This window comes from Dermacentor andersoni, chromosome 2 (assembly GCF_023375885.2).
Source record: "Dermacentor andersoni chromosome 2, qqDerAnde1_hic_scaffold, whole genome shotgun sequence".
Taxonomy (NCBI): Eukaryota; Metazoa; Arthropoda; class Arachnida; order Ixodida; family Ixodidae; genus Dermacentor; species Dermacentor andersoni.
The window spans coordinates 255,329,333-255,350,561 of NC_092815.1; the positions used below are offsets into that span (position 1 = coordinate 255,329,333).

A 21,229-nucleotide genomic window follows, 5' to 3' on the forward strand; every position below is an offset into this window, starting at 1 on the left:
ATACTTTTATGACGTGAACGAGAAGGACCAGAACCACGGTGCTCAGTATTTAATCCTTTTCTTGGGAAGGCAACAGGCAATGAAACCAAAGAAAGCGCCTTGTAAATCTGCTGCATAATAATTAATGATTGAGATTACATTTACGCTACGTCTCATATTTACATATTTCAGCATACCGCAGCGCCGAAGGGCTATCGCATTAGGGGTAGAGCAGAAAATACAGATATAGCAAAGAAGAAAAGAAATCAAACCAATATACAATAAATATCATGGGTAACAATATATAAAATCACTTAGCAGGAGACGAAGATAGAACTCGACCGGGTAAAGCAATCCAGAGTTCTGTAGTGTGGGCAAAAACTGCGCTTAGAAGATCGGTGTAATTACGAAAAGGAGACATACTCAACTCATGATATTGTCTGGTGGACGTACGTCTAGTGGGCGTGATATAACTGCTAACTAGAGGACATGGTTAAGAGTTAGAGTATGCAAAAGCTTAAAGAATCACAAAAACAGATTCGACAAGAATATGGGAAGAGAGAGTGACCAGCTGAACATTTCGAAAATGGCAACTAGGTTAAAAAAAACGTGTCGTAGCGACAATAAATGAAGCATACAGCTTTCATTTGGGCACACTATTTTGTCACAATAAGGCATTTTGTCTCGGTTCCATAGGACCGAGCCGAACTCAAGTACTCGATGAACTAGTGCTTTATAAGTGAGGAGCCTTGTGTTAAGAGGCGCCAAGCTTAGGGCACTTTGCAGGTATCCTACCTTTCTAAGCGCGCGGTTGCACTTCTGTTAATGTCATGTGAGCAAGACAGATCCTTGGGGAATATATTATCAAAGTATTTACACTGCGACACATTTTCTGCTGGAAACCATTAAACGCATAAGTGAAAGGCGATTGGAAAGAACATTTTGTAATGACGTATGAACTGTTTTTCCGAAGTAAATTTGCATCTGCGAAGTCATACCGTGAGTGAGACGATGCTAATAAACCCTTAGGGATGTCGTAAGCATTTGGACTTCATGGTACATGGTACAGCATGGTGCAGAATACAAGCATCAGTATATATACGGAATTTAAAAAGAATATTACGTGGTTTATTTATATAAATCAAAAGGAAGCGTACATATGCTTGAGCCTTGAGCCACGCCAGATAATACACAAGAAATTAGGACTTGAAAGATTTGAAGCGTACATATTGAGACCGGTTAGAGAGAAACGAAGCAATCCGGTTAACTAATGCGCGGTTGTCGAGGATAACGGAAATATTCTGTCACCAGTTTTAGAGTCTGTAACAGTTTCGATGGCTTTGAATTAATCTTAAATATTCTGCTAATTTCGTCACCCACGTGATCACATTGGGCATTAGAAGAAACATTGTCTCCAGAAACTCAATTATATGTATATTAGGTGTTCTAGTGCTTTATGTTATGTGAGGGACATGCAAGATATGCGAGTCTAGAGTTCAATAAGGAATGTCCGTTTCTGGTTTGGTATAGCGGAATAACTTTACCAGATTTACAAGCAGAAGGGACGATAGACGTTCGACAGTTTTCTGGAAACTAATAGTTAAATAAGGGCTTCTCCATAATGAGCATCTAGTCAGGAATACATTCTCTGTATCGTCGGGATTACCTTTCTTTTTGAAAGCTAGATATAAAATCAAATTTAACAGACAGCCTAGCCAGAAAGAACGATATAATTAGTTTAGCTGTGTGACTTTTCATTAAAAGGAGGAATTACGAACTTATCATGGGTAAAAACATGCTTAAAGTATGAACGGCGTTAGCAATACCATGAGTTTCGCTGGACGCGGCATGAAATCAGTCAGAAGAAAACTTCGCATAGGACAAGCCAAGATGTATGCATTGAAAGAGAAACAGGGTAATATCATCAGCAATTTCGAAGATATAGTAAAGCAGGGGAAGAATTCCATATTCACCTGTACAATACCCAGAGCAGCCATGATATCGCCATCCGAGGTAGTAATGAATAGCTTACATAGACTACCTATAACTAACGATGAATTTACAAGGGCCCTTGCAAGACATGAAACTGGTAAACACGGATGGAGAAGATGGAATAACAGTTGATTTAATCAAAGATGGAGAAGAGATATTGCGTGAGAAACTGGCGACCCCTTAAGCGAACTGTCTCTCGACTTCAAAGGTCGCAGAGAACTGGACGAATGCCAAAATTATACTGATCCAGAAAAAGCGAGATGTTGAAGAATTGAAAAATTATAGGCCCATTAGCTCACTTCCGATATTATATGAAATAGTCGCCAAGATAATTTCAAATAGAATAAGCGCAAAACTGGTCTTCAGTCAACCAAGGTTACAGGCTGGCTTCAGGAAAGGATACTCTACAATGGATAACATTCATGTCATCGATCATGTAATCAAGAAATCCGAAGAATACAATCAGTCTCAATATATGGCTTTCATAGATTAGGAAAATGCATTCCATTCAGTAGAGATACCAGCAGTCACAGACGCATTTCGTAATAAATGAGTACAGGTTGCTTAAATCAATATTTTCGAAAACTTCTACAGACATTCAACAGCTACCTTAATTCTCCACAAGAAAAGTACAAAGATATCAATAAACATAAGGGTCAGACAAGGAGACACAATCTCTCCAACGCTATTGACATATATGGAAGTAGTCAAGCTATTAAACAGGGATAGCTTAGGAGTGAGAATCAACGACGAATATCTCAGCATCCTTCGGTTCGCTGAGGACATTGTCCTGTTCAGCATTACCGAGGATGAGTTGCAACAAATGATTCAGGGCCTTAACAGTGAGAGTGTAAGAGTGGTGTCTAAGATTGGAGTTGAAGAGTGGGGTTGAAGATAACCCTATTGGAAAAACACACATGATGGGCATAGCGGAATCCAGCATCCATCATAATAGTGGATTAATGTAGTGTGCAGCATACTGGGTGGATGGTGGGCAGTGGGTATGATGGGTGGATGGTGGACAGCGGGCATGCTGGGTGGATGGTGGGCAGCGGGCATGCTTGGTGAATGGTGGGCAGCGGGCATGATGGGTGGATGGTGGGTGTGGAGGGTAGATGGTGGGTGGTGGCAAGGATGGCAAATCCTCTCTTAAACCGACGCGAACGGCACACTTTAGGCAGAGAAAACATTATGCCTGCTCGCGTCTGGACAGTATCGCATTTGAGCGTTGGGCTTGCACCACTAAATATGAGCTGCATAATTTCTGAACTATATACTTGCGCCCTGCTGTAAACTGGTTCAGTGGTTGAGGTGAATCGAACTGACCTATAATGTTGATGTTTACCATGTATGATTTCAGAGCCAAGAAACATGAAAAGCAGCTTGCCCATGGAGAAAAAAAAAAACTTGCAAGTTAGGTCAAACATGTATAATCGGCCTACCAGGCACTATAACACCATGCTTGCAATAAGTGGTGTAACACCGTTGCTTATATATAATCCATTTTTATTGCATATCAGCATGTTTTGGAGCTTTGCGCACCCTCTTTCTCTGCCGTGCTGCTTCGGTAAAGAAAGTACGCAAGTACTTCCTCACAGCATTGACTCGATGCTCCCTAGGTGGCTGTGGTGCAGGGTGGAAGTCAATGTATTTTGCCAGGCAGTCTGAAAAATATTGCAGAAGTGATGCTCAGTGGTATCCACTTAAACCACATGAGGAGAAAGAAAGAGTGTAGGGTTCAATGAAGTTTCATTTAAGTGAAGCATTGAGGACATTTCAGTGAAGGATAGGCTGCATATATACCGTGATCGCACTTTTCTTGTAAGAAAAATTGACGCAAAATCAGGGCTGCGATCATTACGCGGGCGAAATTTCCCGCGAAAAGAAAAAAAAAATTTTCCTCCCGCATTTGCTGCGGGACACCAAAACAAAAATGGCGGCCGGCGGAGCAAGCGGAACGCGCTGAACGCGATATTTTTTTCTTCTGATGAGTGCATTACGTGCATTGAAACAGTTTCTTCTGTATTAATGAATAATATCGTTAATATTGGCAAGTTTGCGGCAATAACATAGCCATGTCCACTTTGGGGGGACAGAAGCAGATGGGCGCGCTTAGCTGCCAGTGACATAAAAACACAGGGCCGGCATCCTGCAGAAACTGCGGCATCTGTCTTCACTACTATCCTAATACGGCACGTTTCCGCTAAGGGTGGGCGAATATCTTAGTTGTGTTACAAGCGTCGGCGTATGAACAGGGTACACTTTTAACGTATCACTGTAAACGTGGCTACTATCGTTGCCGCACGCGATTTGTTGCATGCCCACGAGTGCAGATGAGAAGAATTGAAAGGCGCATTTTTTGTTGTTGTTGACCACAACCATTATAAAGCCTACACATAATAAAGGCAAGTTTGGTTGCCGCTTTTTTTTAGTTGTGGAAGTGCGGAAAGTGATGAAAGGAATGAAATGAGGCATATCTACTTAAGAATGTTTGGTGCGTGCAGACCGCTTGGTTTGTCTTAGTCGTTCGCGGAGCATTCGACAGATGGTAAGTGCGATCAACATTAGCTACACTTGGCACGCGACATATCGCTGCGGCAAGTTCGGGGTGCGATCATTACACGGGAAATAAAAAAAATCGAATTTTGACGACAAAATTCAGGGGTGCCATCATTGCGCGAGTAAATACGGTGCTGCTTCTTTTGCACAATATGTCTACCTGCGCACAAAAGGTTGCCGAAGAAAAGTGCAGCTATCATATTCTGTGTAATGCTAGGCAATTTGAACTATAGTAGCTTGCTTTTATAGTCTATACCACTAGTCTCCAACTCATCTCTGGCCACGCACTGCATCCAGCGCACATAGCTTCGTTAGGCGTGCATGGCACTGTTTTCTCGTCTTTGTCATTAGACTGCACTGCGGAGGAAATTTTTAGACTAATGTTACTATAAAAAGAAGTGTGCACATTAAATCCAAGCAAATAGTGTATAATTAATTGTAAACTGTTTTCACTTCTTAAAATGTCCACAGGCAAGCCATAAATGGGGTATTTGGAAAAAGATATATGTTCAATGCATTCACTGTGCCTTAAGTAACACCCAAGACAAACACAGCAGCTATTGAACAACTCTCCGGGGGGTCACAGCATGCATGATTATGATTACCTAAGTTTGCATTATCTAGCGAAGGCCAACTTCAGATAGAAATACTGCATTTGAGCCAATGGAAATGTATGAGTGCCAGCTGAAGCTTTCAGAACAGGATCGAATTAACCGGACTAGTTAACGGAAATACACTATATCATTATCATTCCAATGGGCAGCCAGCCAATGTTGCAACCCTATTTAAGTTTATACAGTAATTCCACTAAGGTGAGTTTTCTATTACTGGAGTCAAGTGTATACGTTTTGGTTCTACAGACTTATTTGGGTGGACCGATTGGTTAACTGATGGGAATTAACATAGCAATAATAGCTGAGCTACAAGAAATGCTGTAGTGGAGGGCTCCCGATTTTTATGACCACATTGGTTTCTTCAGGAATTCCTGAAGAACCAAATGTTCTTGAATTCTTCCCATGTTGGAAGCGAGTGGGAGTCAAGCTTGTAGCCTTCATGGTCAGCGGCATAACACCATAGCCACTGCAGGGCAATATGTGTAATAGTGTGAAGAAATGTCTGACGTGGTATATACTTACTCTTTAACATCTCCACCTTCTCTGGTGTGGCCGGCAGCTTTGTTGAGTTTGTGGCCATGCTGCAGCACGCCTGGCCTGTAAGGCTGCGTGTGGCAGCCTCAGAAGGTAGCCAAAAATGTTTGGCCAGCTCCAAACAACACTTGGCATCCGATACGTTCTTCATGAGAAACAGCCATTTGTCTAATGGCATGAAACTGTTATCGCCAACTTTTACCTGCATAAAGATAGTGATGAAAAGTAACAATTATTTTTTGCTAAAATATAACTACCTATAAAGGTGGAGTCAAGTACATATCCCACAAGACAATAAAAAAATTTCGCTGCCTGTAATGTAAAACAGTCATCAGCAAAATAAACTTGCACACACCATTGTAAGCAACAGCCTCAGGGAGAATGCAAAGACGCGGGATCGTTCCCCGCCTGTGGCAATCTGTTTTAGAGCGCAGCTCTTTGGCGTCCGTTCCTGGGTTTCGCGTCGTCGTCGGCGTTGTTGTCGGCCTCGTAACCAGCTCCGCCCCCCTTTCATCCCCCCAGCGCTAGCAGCGACCGACTGATACCGCTGGATGCCGCTGACGCCGCTAGAGAGTCCAGATAACGTGACTGCATAGAACACCGTCGCCGCCATGCAGAAAGAGGAGGAAAGGGTCCCCCCCCCCCTGTTCTTGTGTGGCGGATAGGGTGCTCTTCAGTTGCCGACGCGCCGGTTATTTCACGTAGGCCCCGGCACGTCGACGAATACGTGCCCACCTTCCCACGGCTAGACCTGGTTCTTAGCGCTGCGGAAGCGAGGGTATCATATTGTTTGTGTCGGCATCGGCGGCGTTGTCCCTGAAACCAACTCCGCAGCTGGGGTTGACTCACTATCGGCGTCAGCGGCATCAGTCAGTCGCTGCTATCTCTTCCCTCCTCCCTTTATCGTGTTGTCCGCTTGCTGCGCGCGCTTCTGCCCCCATCGTTTGCCGCTGGGTGTACACGCCGCCCCACTCCCCCCTCTTCCTGCGAGTCTCCGGTTGTCAAAGCGCCGGCTCGAACTTAATTCCTTTCTTCGCGCCTCCTCCAATGCAACCCCTGTGCGCTGGCAATCAGAGAGCCAGATCGGTGGCGGCGGATGTGTATATGTGCACCGCCCGAGCCGAAATTGCCGCTGCCGTTCGCCCTGTGCGGTGGCAATCAGAGAGCCAGATCGGTGGCGGCGGATCTGTATATGTGCACCGCCCGAGCCGAAATTGCCGCTGCCGTTCGCCACTGCGAAATTATCTTGCTGGTAGTAGCTGCCTACTTCGCCCCTGCCGCACTCACGAAAGACGTCGTGCACTTCCTGCAACTCGCATTAACCGTCCATCGATCCACACCGATGTTAGTAGTGGGGGACTTTAATGTTGACATAAAGACAAACAGCAATTTCCTAACACTTATGCGGGAGAACATCCCGTTCCTCTCGCTCGTAACGCGTCCCACGGCTGTGACAACCTCGCGAGGCACTTGTATAGATCTCGTCTTTGAGAATCAAGCATTGGTGTACCAAGTCGAACATATATCAGTCTATTTCTCCGACCACAAAGCTTCCTTCATGACTGTCAAGAACTGTTAGTGGAGTCTTTGTTAAAGGAATACGTGTGAAAAATAAAAAAAAAATTCTGTGATAGCGCATACATGTGTTGCTCGATTTCTTTGCCTCAATCTATCGAAAAGGTGAAACAGCTTATTTGCTGCGCTCAAATTTCGCATTAGGAAGTAACGTAATCGTCGGTAATTTTTTTCATTTAATTTATCATTTCTTTAATCCAATTAGTAAGTGCAAGTAATTTCCCCTATGTTTTCTTTGTTTGTTGGCTCCTCATGATATGATTAATAAAAAATTGGGCCCCTCAGTTAACCTCCTTTCTTCTCGTTCTTACATAATGATGGTCTCAAATCCGGCAACATTGATGCCTTCATATAGCATGTGCGGGTTTATTGACCAGTTGCTTTCACCCAGAAAGACCACGTACTCGTGACGCCTGCGGCAGAAAGGACGCTCCACATCCGCTGCCAAGGTTTGTGAGTGGTGGTGCTGGCCTACTATGGCGCGTGCCGTAGTAGCTCAATTGATTAGAGCCTTGCATGCATGCAAAGACGTGGGAACGCTCCCCAGCTGTGGCAAGTTGTTTTTTCATCCACTTTCATTGCCATTTTTTTATCATTTCTTTAATTCAATTAGTAAGTACAAGTAATTTCCCTTATGTTTTCCTTGGTGTCTTTGTTGGCTTCTCATGATATGATTAGTAAAAATCTGGCTTCTCAGTTAACCCCGTTTCTTCTTAGCCTCAGGAGGAGGTATACGGACACCAATCCTCTTCATACACCCATCAAAAACAGAATTTTTTGCTTTAAAAGGGCGATATCACTCCCTGTATGCCATACGTAGCACCTTTAAGATTTAACTTGTGCAGTTCCTTGATAATTAATACTAATGCGAAGCGGAATTGTAGCAGTCTGCTGTTTTTCTGCTGCTAAATTGATCCTAGAAATCATTATCAGCAGAAATATGACATCATAATGGGCACATTCAAACGACAGTGTCATTCGATAAAGCAGCAATCTTTAAATGTCTAGTGCACACAAAAGGAATGTGCCCCTGCAATATTATTTGACCAAAGTCCGATCACGTAACACAAGTTCACAGTACTACTGTGCACTGTGCCCACATGTATGCAAGTGCATAAAGAGCATGCTTTGGATTTTCCCACTTTGTTGTTTACTAAATTTTCAATGGTGTGTATACAACACAGAACTCCCACAACTTATGAAATATCATTAAACCAGACCAAATAAGCGAAACAGCAAATACTGGACAATATTTACAACATGCAGTTAATCCTTGGCAAAAAAAGTTTAACTGTGTCGGCACTATAATTACAATCTCAATAAATCATAAGCAGTGTCACCTGGCCATCGACGTCTTCAAACAAGCCTGCCGGTGCCTGGCTTGCGCTCGTGAAGTGTGGGGGCGCTGCAAGTGCAGGCTGTTGTTTCTCTGCAAAATTGGTAACATTACATCAAAATCAATAGTCGCCATTGTGCTTCTTGAGCTCAAGTGCAATCCTAAAGGACACTGTGTGGGAGCATTATGCCCTTAGAACCAAGTACAGTTGAACCCACTCTTATCAAATCGCATACACTTACATTGTGAAAAAAATGCAATTCCAGTAAAACCTCGTTAAACTGTACCTGCCTAAACAGTAGTTTCATTTTAAAAGAGTAAAATCAAATCCCTGACTCAGCGGCCATTAAACACATTGTGTTTCGTATCTGCACGAACCGTATCGGTTAGTGTGTAGTGTTTCCACTTTTCGTCGTGCAATAGTGGCACTGCGTCGTCCTCATTGGGCGGCCCGTTAGAACGACAAGTCTCAGAGATCAGAACAACGGCCTCCATGCACTTTGTGTATTTGTGCGTGAAGCCACATCAACATAATTTCGGTGTCGTGCAAGGTAGGACTCGCGTCATGCCGAAGCTCGGATAAAAAATACCGGGTGCTCAGCATAGGATAAAAATTGGACATCGTGCTATCAAACGTGGCACGAAGTCGGTGCTGGCACGCAACAGCCATCTACTGTTGACTACGGTGTGTGGCATTTGGAATGTAAAGAAGTTGCGAAAAGATGACGGCTACGAAGTTCAGCTTTTCGCCTAACGACAGCGATGAGGACGACAGCATGAGCGATTCAGGCCTGCCAGTAGCAGAAGGTGCACGTTATGTCAGCGGCATGAATGCAATCGTACCGACAAGAACAGCACCCGGAATGAAAAAGATGCCCCGCAACTTCTGCAGCGCTGCCATGCCCATGCATGGAGAATATGCAGTGCCAACGAGGTATCTGCCATGTGAGTGTTTGCCGAGAAAAGGGGGCTGGCTGAAAAGGTGGCTCGCAGCTTCAGCAAGTTTGCGGCCGCTGTCGTCGCTGCTAGGCCAGGTCATCAAACGAAAATGAAAATAGCAGACTTTTGTCGTGCGAAGTGAATAAATACTGCATGTTTTCGTCCTTTAATCACACTCTCTCAGATGTCCGTTTTTGACAGCTAAGTGGGCAATCTCATACTATTTTTGTTAAGCAGTACTACAGTTTAGTACATACTTTTTCCACGCTACGACCAACTATGGTTTAGTGAGGTTTCAGTGTAAAAGCATAGTTTAATTGTGGCATTACGCTGAGCTCCATTAGTCGGCAAATTTCATGTATTTCCCCTCTTGTTTATGTGCTTGTACGCATATTGTGCTTCATTTGAATGCAACTATATGCATTAACTAGCTTTTCAACATCCCAACATCCTCAAAGTCATTGAGAGAACTCTGCTAAGGTGTGACTGCTTTGATGCAAGCATTAAAATCGTACAGAACATAATGGGATGTTCCCAAGTTTAGTTGACAATGTTGTCGTAGTTTGCACAAGGCACTGAGAAGATGAAAACAGCTGTTACACAAGAAATGATACATGTCTTATACTTCATTGTAGTTAATTTTTCAGAGCATCTGCCACATTTAGTTTGTGTGGCTAAGAGTATTTCTGATGAAATAATGTGGCCCTCGCAAGCTCTATTAGCATGCAACACTTCTGCTGCGGCTTCACGTAAAAGAGTACTGAAAAAAACTGTGGATCCGATTTTTCTTGCTTTATCAGATAGATAAAATTTCTTTAATTGTCAGGTTTTACGAGCCAAGACCACCATCTGATTATGAGGCACGCCATACTGACAGAGCCTGCATTAATCTTGACCATCCGGGGTACCTTAATGTGCGCCTAAATCAAAGTACATGGGTGTTCTTGCATTTCACCCCAATTAAAATGCGGCCGCCGTAGCTAGGATTTGATCCCCTGACCTTGTGCTTAGCAGCGCGACAGTATGGCCACTAAGCAACCACGGCTGGTTTATCAGACAGCTGTCGACTCATGCAAAAAAATTATGCATGGCATAATTTCTTGAATAAGGATCACCCGTTATACCTTTTTTTAAGATGACCATTTCAAAATGTGCACCAAACGGAGGGCAGTCTCTTGTCAAAGAAGGTCTGCTTACAAAGCATCTTTGCATGTCATGACATTAAGAGACATTGGTTCACATGTTCATCAGTCAAGTCCACTGGTTGCAAGCTACACAATGACCATGTATTTCAGAAAGCTTAAGTGCCGAATAAACCACTGCCCTCTTTAACTCTGCGCTTCCCGGCTTTAAACAAGGAATGATGAGCTTGGTCCCCTATTGTTGATTCTGCCGAAATGCACAGCGCCTTTTATCCTTTGCACCTTTTTCTCCTATTATCCTGTTTGAAGGTTTTTACAAGGATGATCACAATTCAGCTGTTACTACTGCATCAGTGATACCGTGTGATCACACCCAATGTTCATGACATACAAAGGTCCCTTGTAAACGAACCCTTCGGCAAAACATTTCATGCGTTCTTTTAATTCAGCGAATTAAAACATGTTATTTACGAAGTGCACGTTTAAGGAACTGCATCACACCCACTGATTACAATGTCGGTGGCTATGACACACAAATTTTGTGTCAGTTACCCTTTTAAGTATGCATGCAACTGTAACAGAAGTAGCGGCAGAGAGTAGTCTATAAATTACACACTTCTGATCAAAGAAGCAATGAAATGAAAGCCGCACAATGTCATAAGATGACAAAAGAGGCAAAAAGCTGGAGGTGTGGGTGGAGAATGGCAAAAAGTAAGTGCAGAAGTGCCAAACTTTAATTGATGGCCTTATTTTTATTCATTGATAGGCTTTACATAAGTGCCACCTGTTGCATCACCTGGTCAAGTAGTATAATTGCATTCTTTGCCACAAAAAGCACTAAGAAGTACTTTGACCTTTATAATAGGAATAAAAACAGAACAACCAAAATGGGGTTGTCAATATATAAGATACTGTGCTCAGTCTGCAATTGTGTCTACACTAGTGAAAGTGGAAATTTTTAGCAGTGCCTAAAGGAGCACATGAACAATGTGAAAAAAAAATTACCGACGATTACGTTACTTCCTAATGCGAAATTTGAGCGCAGCAAATAAGCTGTTTCACCTTTTCGATAGATTGAGGCAAAGAAATCGAGCAACACATGTATGCGCTATCACAGAATTTTTTTTTTATTTTTCACACGTATTCCTTTAACAAAGACTCCACTAACAGTTCTTGACAGTCATGAAGGAAGCTTTGTGGTCGGAGAAATAGACTGATATATGTTCGACTTGGTACACCAATGCTTGATTCTCAAAGACGAGATCTATACAAGTGCCTCGCGAGGTTGTCACAGCCGTGGGACGCGTTACGAGCGAGAGGAACGGGATGTTCTCCCGCATAAGTGTTAGGAAATTGCTGTTTGTCTTTATGTCAACATTAAAGTCCCCCAGTACTAACATCGGTGTGGATCGATGGACGGTTAATGCGAGTTGCAGGAAGTGCACGACGTCTTTCGTGAGTGCGGTAGGGGCGAAGTAGGCAGCTACTACCAGCAAGATAATTTCGCAGTGGCGAACGGCAGCGGCAATTTCGGCTCGGGCGGTGCACATATACAGATCCTCCGCCACCGATCTGGCTCTCTGATTGCCACCGCACAGGGCGAACGGCAGCGGCAATTTCGGCTCGGGCGGTGCACATATACACATCCGCCGCCACCGATCTGGCTCTCTGATTGCCACCGCACAGGGGTTGCATTGGAGGAGGAGCGAAGGAAGGAATTTATGTTCGAGCCGGCGCTTTGACAACCGGAGACTCGCAGGAAGAGGGGGGAGGGGGGCGGCGTGTACACCCAGCGGCAAACGATGGGGGCAGAAGCACGCGCAGCAAGCGGACAACACGATAAAGGGAGGAAGGAAGAGATAGCAGCGACTGACTGATGCCGCTGACGCCGATAGTGAGTCAACCCCAGCTGCGGAGTTGGTTTCAGGGACAACGCCGCCGATGCCGACACAAACAATATGATACCCTCGCTTCCGCAGCGCTAAGAACCAGGTCTAGCCGTGGGAAGGTGGGCACGTATTCGTCGACGTGCCGGGGCCTACGTGAAATAACCGGCGCGTCGGCAACTGAAGAGCACCCTATCCGCCACACAAGAACAGGGGGGGGGGGGACCCTTTCCTCCTCTTTCTGCATGGCGGCGACGGTGTTCTATGCAGTCACGTTATCTTGACTCTCTAGCGGCGTCAGCGGCATCCAGCGGTATCAGTCGGTCGCTGCTAGCGCTGGGGGGATGAAAGGGGGGCGGAGCTGGTTACGAGGCCGACGACAACGCCGACGACGACGCGAAACCCAGGAACGGACGCCAAAGAGCTGCGCTCTAAAAAGTCCCTTCCAGTTCCCTTGCTGAAGGCGCAGAATCCAAGTAACACGATTTCAACTGGAGCCAAGTTTCAGTCATCGCCCAAGAAAAGAACTGGACGAAGCGATAGTATCTGGAATCCCTGACGATCCAAACAACCGCACACACGCTTAATCGAAATGATGGCAATCTCCCGCCAACATGCGCAAGATGCCTGAAACGATTTTTGATGTGGATTTAAGCTGAAGGTTTTGTGCCTCTCAGCTCAATCAACAAGGCTTCCGTGTGGAAGCTGAAATGCATAAGAATTTTTAGACAACCCCATTTTGGTCGGCATTATGTTCTTATTCCTATTATGCGGTTACTTTCAGACTAGAGATTTCGTCAATCTTGATTTACTTTAAATGCATAAGAATTTTTAGACAACCCCATTTTGGTCGGCATTATGTTTTTATTCCTATTATGCGGTTACTTTCAGACTAGACGAGATTTCGTCAATCTTGATTTACTTCAAATGCATAAGAATTTTTAGACAACCCCATTTTGGTCGGCATTATGTTTTTATTCCTATTATGCGGTTACTTTCAGACTAGACGAGATTTCGTCAATCTTGATTTACTTTAACCTTCATTTCAAAAACCTTTGAAAACAGGTTGCTTTTATTAAGTTTGTCAAGCTGTATATTTAGATTAGACAGGCCCAGTACAATTAGAATGGCCCATATTAGACTGGCCCAACATCTAGGATGTGCAATGTGTTGCAGTTATTGCGCATCCTCGACATTGTAAACTCTACGTATGCTATTTTTTGCCTTTGGATTTGCTGTTTTGTTGCTAAATTAAACCCACATAATGTTACTGTTGATCCAGAACAATAGGATAGAACGAAGTCAATAGTATAACTGCAATTCTGCTTTGTCTAAGTACATGCACTAAACACGGATGTGGTGTTAAGTAATAGCATCCACTTTCAAAACACAAAAAAGCACGCTCAACACTCACCACTGGATGCAGAACAATGTCCCACGATGGGGCCACCTTCCACAGGGGCATCAATGCCTGCACAAATAATGAAAGAGTCATCCAAATATGTGAAAAACAAAGATAGTACTAATTATGTCATCCTTCCTTGCAACACTGAAAAAGAATGCAGCCAATACTCACCAGAAGATGCAGCAAAATCCTGCTCACTACAGTAGTACTCAGGCATGTCAAAGGCATCAATGCCTGCATAGAAAATAGATATGCGAGTGAGCAATGTAACTTTCTAGCAAAGCAAAAAGAAATACTGTTCACCATCTCCAAGTATAGTGGACTACAGCTCAACTAGATATAGCTATCCAAGTAGCAGCCAATAACAGAACACTTAAACATACCTGCATCATTTGCGCTCTCTGGCACCATTTCTTTGGGTAGCCCAGTGCCTGTAATGGCACAAAACACAGTTGAGTGGCTAGTATATTATGAAATTGGGACATTCAAGGGCAGAAAGAAAGCATTACCTGCATCCAAAGAGCAGGGCATCAAATACTCGGCGATGACTTGACCATCTTGCCTTTCTGCTGCGGCTCGGGCTACCTCTTAAGAAGAAATTCCAAAAGGAAGAACCCCATTACTATTTCACGATAACACAGCCCCCTATATTAATGCAATTCTAAGCTTTTCTGTCCCTTGACGAAGCCTTCATGGAGAGATAGCCATCAAATAGTTTAGCTGTTATTCTATAAACAGCCTCTTGGGACCATTCACGTAAATGTTACTGCACATGCAAGCATGAAAGCACTCTATATAGCAGTACATTCTAAAACAGTAAGCTGGACAAGTTGGTATGTATGCATTGTAGGCAACCAGTGCAAAGAGACAGAAACCAAGTGAAGAACACATCACATCTCACTGAACCTGCAACTAAAGGTGAGGTAGAAAAGATCAGCTCTAAAAAGACCTGAGCACCATTCCACATTACAGATAATCAAAACAACTTGATCACATTCATTTCTGGACACGGATGATAAATTGGTACAAAAGAAACCATGAAACAATTTACAGTAAAATTATTTACTATTACAACTACTTGATTAGTAATTGGCTTGCTAGACTGTCCAAACTGAAAACTCCCTGCAGCTTATCAAAAACACTAGTTTTGGTTCCACACTGAGTATCCAGTGCATAGGTTTTTAGGCAGCCAATTGAGTATTCAAAATAATACATTGGGCTTTTCAGGGTTAAATACATACATGCAAAATTACATGCTGAATCAAAAAGAGGGCTGACAGATGGAGCAGCGCACACGCGATATAAAGGTTGTAAACAGGAATAAAGTACCTCAGAAAGGCTGGTCAACCTTTCAATAGGAGGACCTATGTTCATCAAAGGTGCCCTCGAACCTTCGGCAGGTTAGTTTTAACGGGTTAGCGGAGCGACATTAGGTGTGGTCGTTTTTGTTGGCAGCTGGCTGTAAAGGATAAGACCGAGAAGAATATGAGCACTGTCGTTTGATGCCTCTAGGCATAGTTTCTAAGACGAGGGGACAAGAGCGGGAGACTGAAATTCATAGCCCTAGACTCCGTATCGCCATCTTAACAGTTTAAAAATTACCTGACACACTGCTGCTATTCAAGTCAAGTCATTCTTTCAACTCCTGTCTTTTTGTTACTCACACACTGACCGGCTCTTCTATAACCACAAACGCATGCCACCTAAGACACCTCTGAAGGCTCACTAAGTCTCACTCCCCCAACACCGCACCGTCTTAAATCCTTCCATTTTTTTTTTTCTGCCGTCTTCCCACTTTCTTACTCTTGTCCCCTCATCTTAGAAACCACGCCTAGAGACGTCAAATGACAGCGCCCATTTTCTTTTCAGTCTCTCCCTTCCAGCCAGCCGCTACTGACTGCACATGACGACTCTCCATTACACCATTAAAACTTACCTGCCTAGGATGACGAGGCCACCTTTGACGAACATACATCCTATGTATGTTCTGGTAGGGCACTCAATTTTATTCAGAGGAACTTGAAATGTTCACAGCCGAACCTAAAGAAAACTGCTTACCTAGCATGTGTTACACCAATCTTGGAATACGCCTGTGCCGTCTGGGACCCCACGCAAAAGAACTTGATTAATAAGCTGGAAAGAATTCAAAACCGAGCTGCTAGGTTCGTCCTGGGGCGGTATGGGCGGAGAGAAAGTTGTACTAAAATGAAACTTGAATTGAATTGGGAACTGCTTTCCTCTAGACGGAAAAAGTTGAGACTGAAGTTTTTATACCTCATATTTAATAATAAGACTGGAATTAGCAGTAAAAGCTACTTGAAAGAACCACATTATATTTCTAGGCGTAATGACCATTCACTTAAAATCCGCGAATACCGTGCCAGGACGTACTTGTTTGCGGATTCCTTTTTTTGTCAGAACTATTGTGGAGTGGAACCAGCTGTGTGAAGAGCAAGTGTGCTGTAGGAATGAAGATTTGTTTTTTTCCCTGCTGTAACCCCCCTGCTATAACGCCTTCGGGCAATGCGGGGTAATTCTTGAATAAAGAATAAAAAATATAGAAACATTGGCCAGCCTTTCTGAGGCACTTTATCCTTGTTTACAACCTTTACACTACATGATCCATGCTGAGGAGTTTCCAAATTGCAGGCCAAGGTTAATCAGACAATAAAAGCAAGACATCATACAACCACCGCAGCTGGAACCTAACTGCTCAAGTCAGTGAGAGCTTCAATAAATGTATAAACATTCCTTGTCATGCATGTTTAACTAGGGCCTACTGGCACATTTGTCTCCTATTCTTTCAATCTAGAAAGCCCCTATCCATAACGAGTGCCTTTATTTTTCGAAACAATCGTTGTGTTCTGGAACACATTTGCCTACAATTCTCTCAATGTAGAAAGCCACTATCCAATACAAGTGCCTTTATTTACAACACGATCACTGTTCTGGAACACATTTATATCCTCAATTAACACAATCCTGATATACTGGACTTCTCTTGATTTGATATTCGGCGCATGCTTCTTCAGGCTTTCATTTATATGCTGTCCGCTTTGGCCAACATATACATTTCTACATATTAAGGCAAGTAAACAGATAACATGAGTTCAATAAGAAACAAAAGCTGACATCTGCAATGAACTTGCCACTTCCTTTATTACCTCCCCCATGGACCACATCGAGCTGCTTTCTCTTTGGAAAATATGTGGTGTAATTTAAGAGAAAGAAGCTTGAAGAAGTGGGGAGTTTGTTCTTTGTTATGCCAAAGAACATGAAAAATGTTGAATTATATAAATAAATACATAAATAAAATTTCAGATAATTGTACAACTGACGGCACAGCACCTTGCTGCGAAGTTTTCCACACACCGGCTGCCCACAAATGGCAGTTACCGTGAACTAGAGTCCACGCTGCAGCATATTAGCTCTACCCCGCACAACTGCAAAATTTTCCTGTTGGTGAAAGAAATACGATCAAGTGATATTTATGCTGCTGCAGCTATCTCACCGCCGTGCCGCACCACCCCGAATGCATCACTCATGTTCCAAAGTACGGCTCATTCACCATAATAAGTTGGTTTAACTATACTCACGAGAAAAAAAATGTCGCCTATATGTGTCAGTTTCAAGGAAACTTTAGAATAGTATTTCAATCCTACACATTTTGATCACGAAACTGAAAAACCTGCCTATATAGTTTTCATTTTCTTATAAGGTAATTAGCGTTACTTAACCCAGGATACTCATCTGTTGGAATGTTATTGATGGGAAGCCAGCAAATCTGTTATCTTTATAGACAAAAAGAAAAGGGCCCATCCTCACCAATTTTGTCCAGCAGAGCACTTGTCAGCCTTTGATTTAAAGATGCTGCCTCCCGAAGTTCTTTTTTCAGTCGCTTATTCTCTTGGTCTTTCTTTTCTAGTGCTTTTCTAATTTGAGCAATTAATCCTTCTTCAACCTGTGGTTCCTCGTTTTCCTGAAACACCAAGAAAATTATTTTCCCAGTGAGATTTACATGATATTCAAGAAAACGCCCAGTTAGGCTTAGCAAACAAACCGTCGAAGCAGAATCGGTGGTCACTTTTATAAATTATGTGAAGTAATGTGTTCACCAGAATTCGCTTACATTCACAACTAGTTAAATTTTTAGAAATTGATTCTACATAGTGTTCTAAACGAAAGCTCTCCACTGAATCATGACATACATAAGCCTTTTGGTATAATAACAGAGAGGGCATGGGAGAAAGTTGAAGTGAACCACGTTGAAAGTGCATTTCTGCCATTGATTTCTGCACAATGGGACTGACATCGAAGGTTCCTGCCTAGATTGCTTTACAATAGCTTGCTGAATTTTGGGTGTATATCCCTTGCAGGTGCACATGAAGAGGGTGCTAAAGAAACAATGGCAGACAAAAAATAATATAACATATGTCACATACATTTTAAACATATTCTGATTGCACATGTGCCAACTCTTTGAATAATGTGCACATTGCATCCGTAAAAGGAGTTGTGAAGCAGATGTCTTAAAGCTTGCTTTAAGTGCGAGTATGTCATGATGCACATTTACTAATTACATTGTTTTCGGCTTGTTTTGCATCAGATGTGTTTTCCAAGTATGCTGGACATGAAATAGGTGTTTTCATTTATAGAAACTTGTCTTTCCAAATGTTACCTAAGGTTTCTGAAATTATATATAAATAAGAAAACCAGTAGTTAGAAACATGGCTGAATAATCATGAACAATATTCTCGAGGCAAAACAAATGACACTTCTTGAAGCAAAACGAACCATTACTTACATCTGTGTAAAAAATAATTTTTTAAACCATGCTGCATGTCCCCTTAGACATATTGAGCTAAACGGATTGGACCCTCTTGCTGCTGAGTGCCAAAAAAATGATCCCAACAGGTACAAACCTGTGATTCTGCTCCATTTTCTGATTGAGCAATTATGCGCTCGTGCAAAACGATGGCGGCTTCCAGCCTCTTCCTTTTTGTTAACCTGCTTGTGGGCTGCTCCTGCAATTTGATGGTGGGACATTTGGGTAATCTCGGGTAAGGCTGACCAAACAGTAATAAACAGTTGCAATTTTTTTATGCTTTTAATGCCACTGAACCCCTGATTTTGAAATGCATCCTACCAAATCTAATAAAAAGACTGAAGAATCACAAACCATATGTAAAGGTGAAGTGCAGTGTTTGTGCACTAAGCTATGTCAAGGTTTGGTGATGCATAATGTCATCATCATCATCATCATCATCATCAGCCTATTCATGTCCACTGCAGGACGAAGGCCTCTCTCTGCGATCCTGCGATCTCCAATTACCCCTGTCCTGCGCCAACCGATTCCAACCAGCACCCACAAATTTCCTAATTTTGTCGCACCACCTAGTCTTCTGCTGCCCTCTACTGCGCTTCCCTTATCTTGGTACCCGTTCTGTTACCCCAACGGTCCAACGGTAATCTAGTCTGCGCATCACATGACCTGCCCAGCGACATTTTTTTCTCTTAATGTCTATTAGAATATTGTCTATACCCGTTTGCTCTCTGATCGATACTGCGCTCTTTCTGTCTCTTAAGGTTACGGCTAGTATTCTTCGTTCCATCGCCCTTTGCGCGGTCCTTAACTTGTTCTCAAGCTTCTTTGTCAGCCTCCAAGTCTCTGCGCCGTATGTCAGCACCAGTAAAATGCACTGATTGCATACTTTCCTTTTCAATGATAACGGTAAGCTCCTATTGAGGAGCTCACGATGTCTGCCGTATGCGATTCAACTCATTTTTATTCTTCTGTGAATTTCTTACTCATGGTCCGGGTTCCCTGTGATTAGTTGACCTAGGTAAACTTACTCCTCCACATACTCTAGAGGCTGACTTGCAATCTTGAGCTCTTGTTCCCTTGCCCGGTTATTAATCATTATCTTTGTCTTCTGCATATTAATCTTCAACTCCACTCTTACACTCTCCCTGTTAAGGTCCTGAATCATTTGTTGTAACTCGTGTGCATTGTTGCTGAAGAGAACAATGTCATCGGCAAAACGAAGGTTGTTGAGGTATTCGCCGTCTATCTTTACTCCTAAGCCTTCCCAGTTTAATAGCTTGAATACTTCTTCCAAGCACGCAGTGAATAGCATTGGAGAGATTGTGTCTCCTTGTCTGACCCCTTTCTTTATAGGTATCTTCCTACTTTTCTTGTGTAGAATTAAGGTGGCTGTGGAATCTCTGTAGATATTTTCCAGGGTATTTACGTAAGCGCTCTGTACTCCTTGATTATGCAGTGCCTCTGACTGCTGGTATCTCTACTGAATCAAATGCTTTTTCGTAATCTATGAAAGCCATATAGAGAGGTTTTTTGTACTCCGCGGATTTCTCGATAACCTGGTAAATAACATGGATGTGATCCATCGTAGAGTAACCTTTCCTGAAGCCAGCCTGCTCCCTTGGTTGACTAAAGTCCAGTGTTGTTATTCTACTGGAGATTATTTTGGTAAATATTTCATATAATACTGGGAGTAAGCTAATTGGTGTGTAATTTTTCAACTCTTTAACGTCTCCCTTTTTGTGGATTAGCATAATGTTTGCATTCTTCCAGTTTTTTGGGACTCGAAGTCGATAGACACTTCGTACAGAGTCACCAGTTTTCCAAGCATTATGTCTCCTACATCTATGATTAAATTGACTGTTATTCCATCTGCTCCTGCTGCTCTTCCCCGTTTCATGTCCTGCAAGGCCCTGACACTTTCATTCTTTGTTGTTTCTTTATTAGGTCCTTTGTTACTTGGGGGAGCTTGCCTACTGGTTGCCTTGGTGCCGTGCCTCCCACTTCAATTGCTGCCTCTGAAGCCAGCCTCGTTATGGTTTCATTCATTACCTCTATGTCATCATCTCTCTGTTCTAAGGCTGCATATTTGTTTCCAAGTACCAGCCTAAATTTGTCTGTACCCTTACTGCCTCTAAGTTGACCTGTTTTTTCTTGACCAATTGTACTCTTTCTCTCTTTAAATTGAGCTGGATCCTGGCCCTCACAAACCTATGATCGCTACATTTTACCCTACGTATTACTTCTACATCCTGCACTATGCTGGGATCGGCAGAAAGTATGAAATCAATTTCATTTCTTGTTTCAGCATTAGGGCTTTTCCAGGTCCATTTTCTGCTGCTACGTTTCCTGAAAAAAGTGTTCATTATTCTCAGCTTATTCCTTTCTGCAAATTCTACCAGCATGTCACCTCTAGCGTTTCTAGAATCGACACAGTAGTTGCCAA

At 43.0% G+C, this 21,229-nt stretch overlaps 1 protein-coding gene across 1 annotated transcript in view; it reads left to right on the plus strand.

The window, feature by feature from the left end:
* Window positions 1-21,229, plus strand: part of LOC129387131 (alcohol dehydrogenase class-3-like) — a 762,528-nt gene that overhangs the window by 486,622 nt on the left and 254,677 nt on the right. The window lies entirely within an intron of this gene.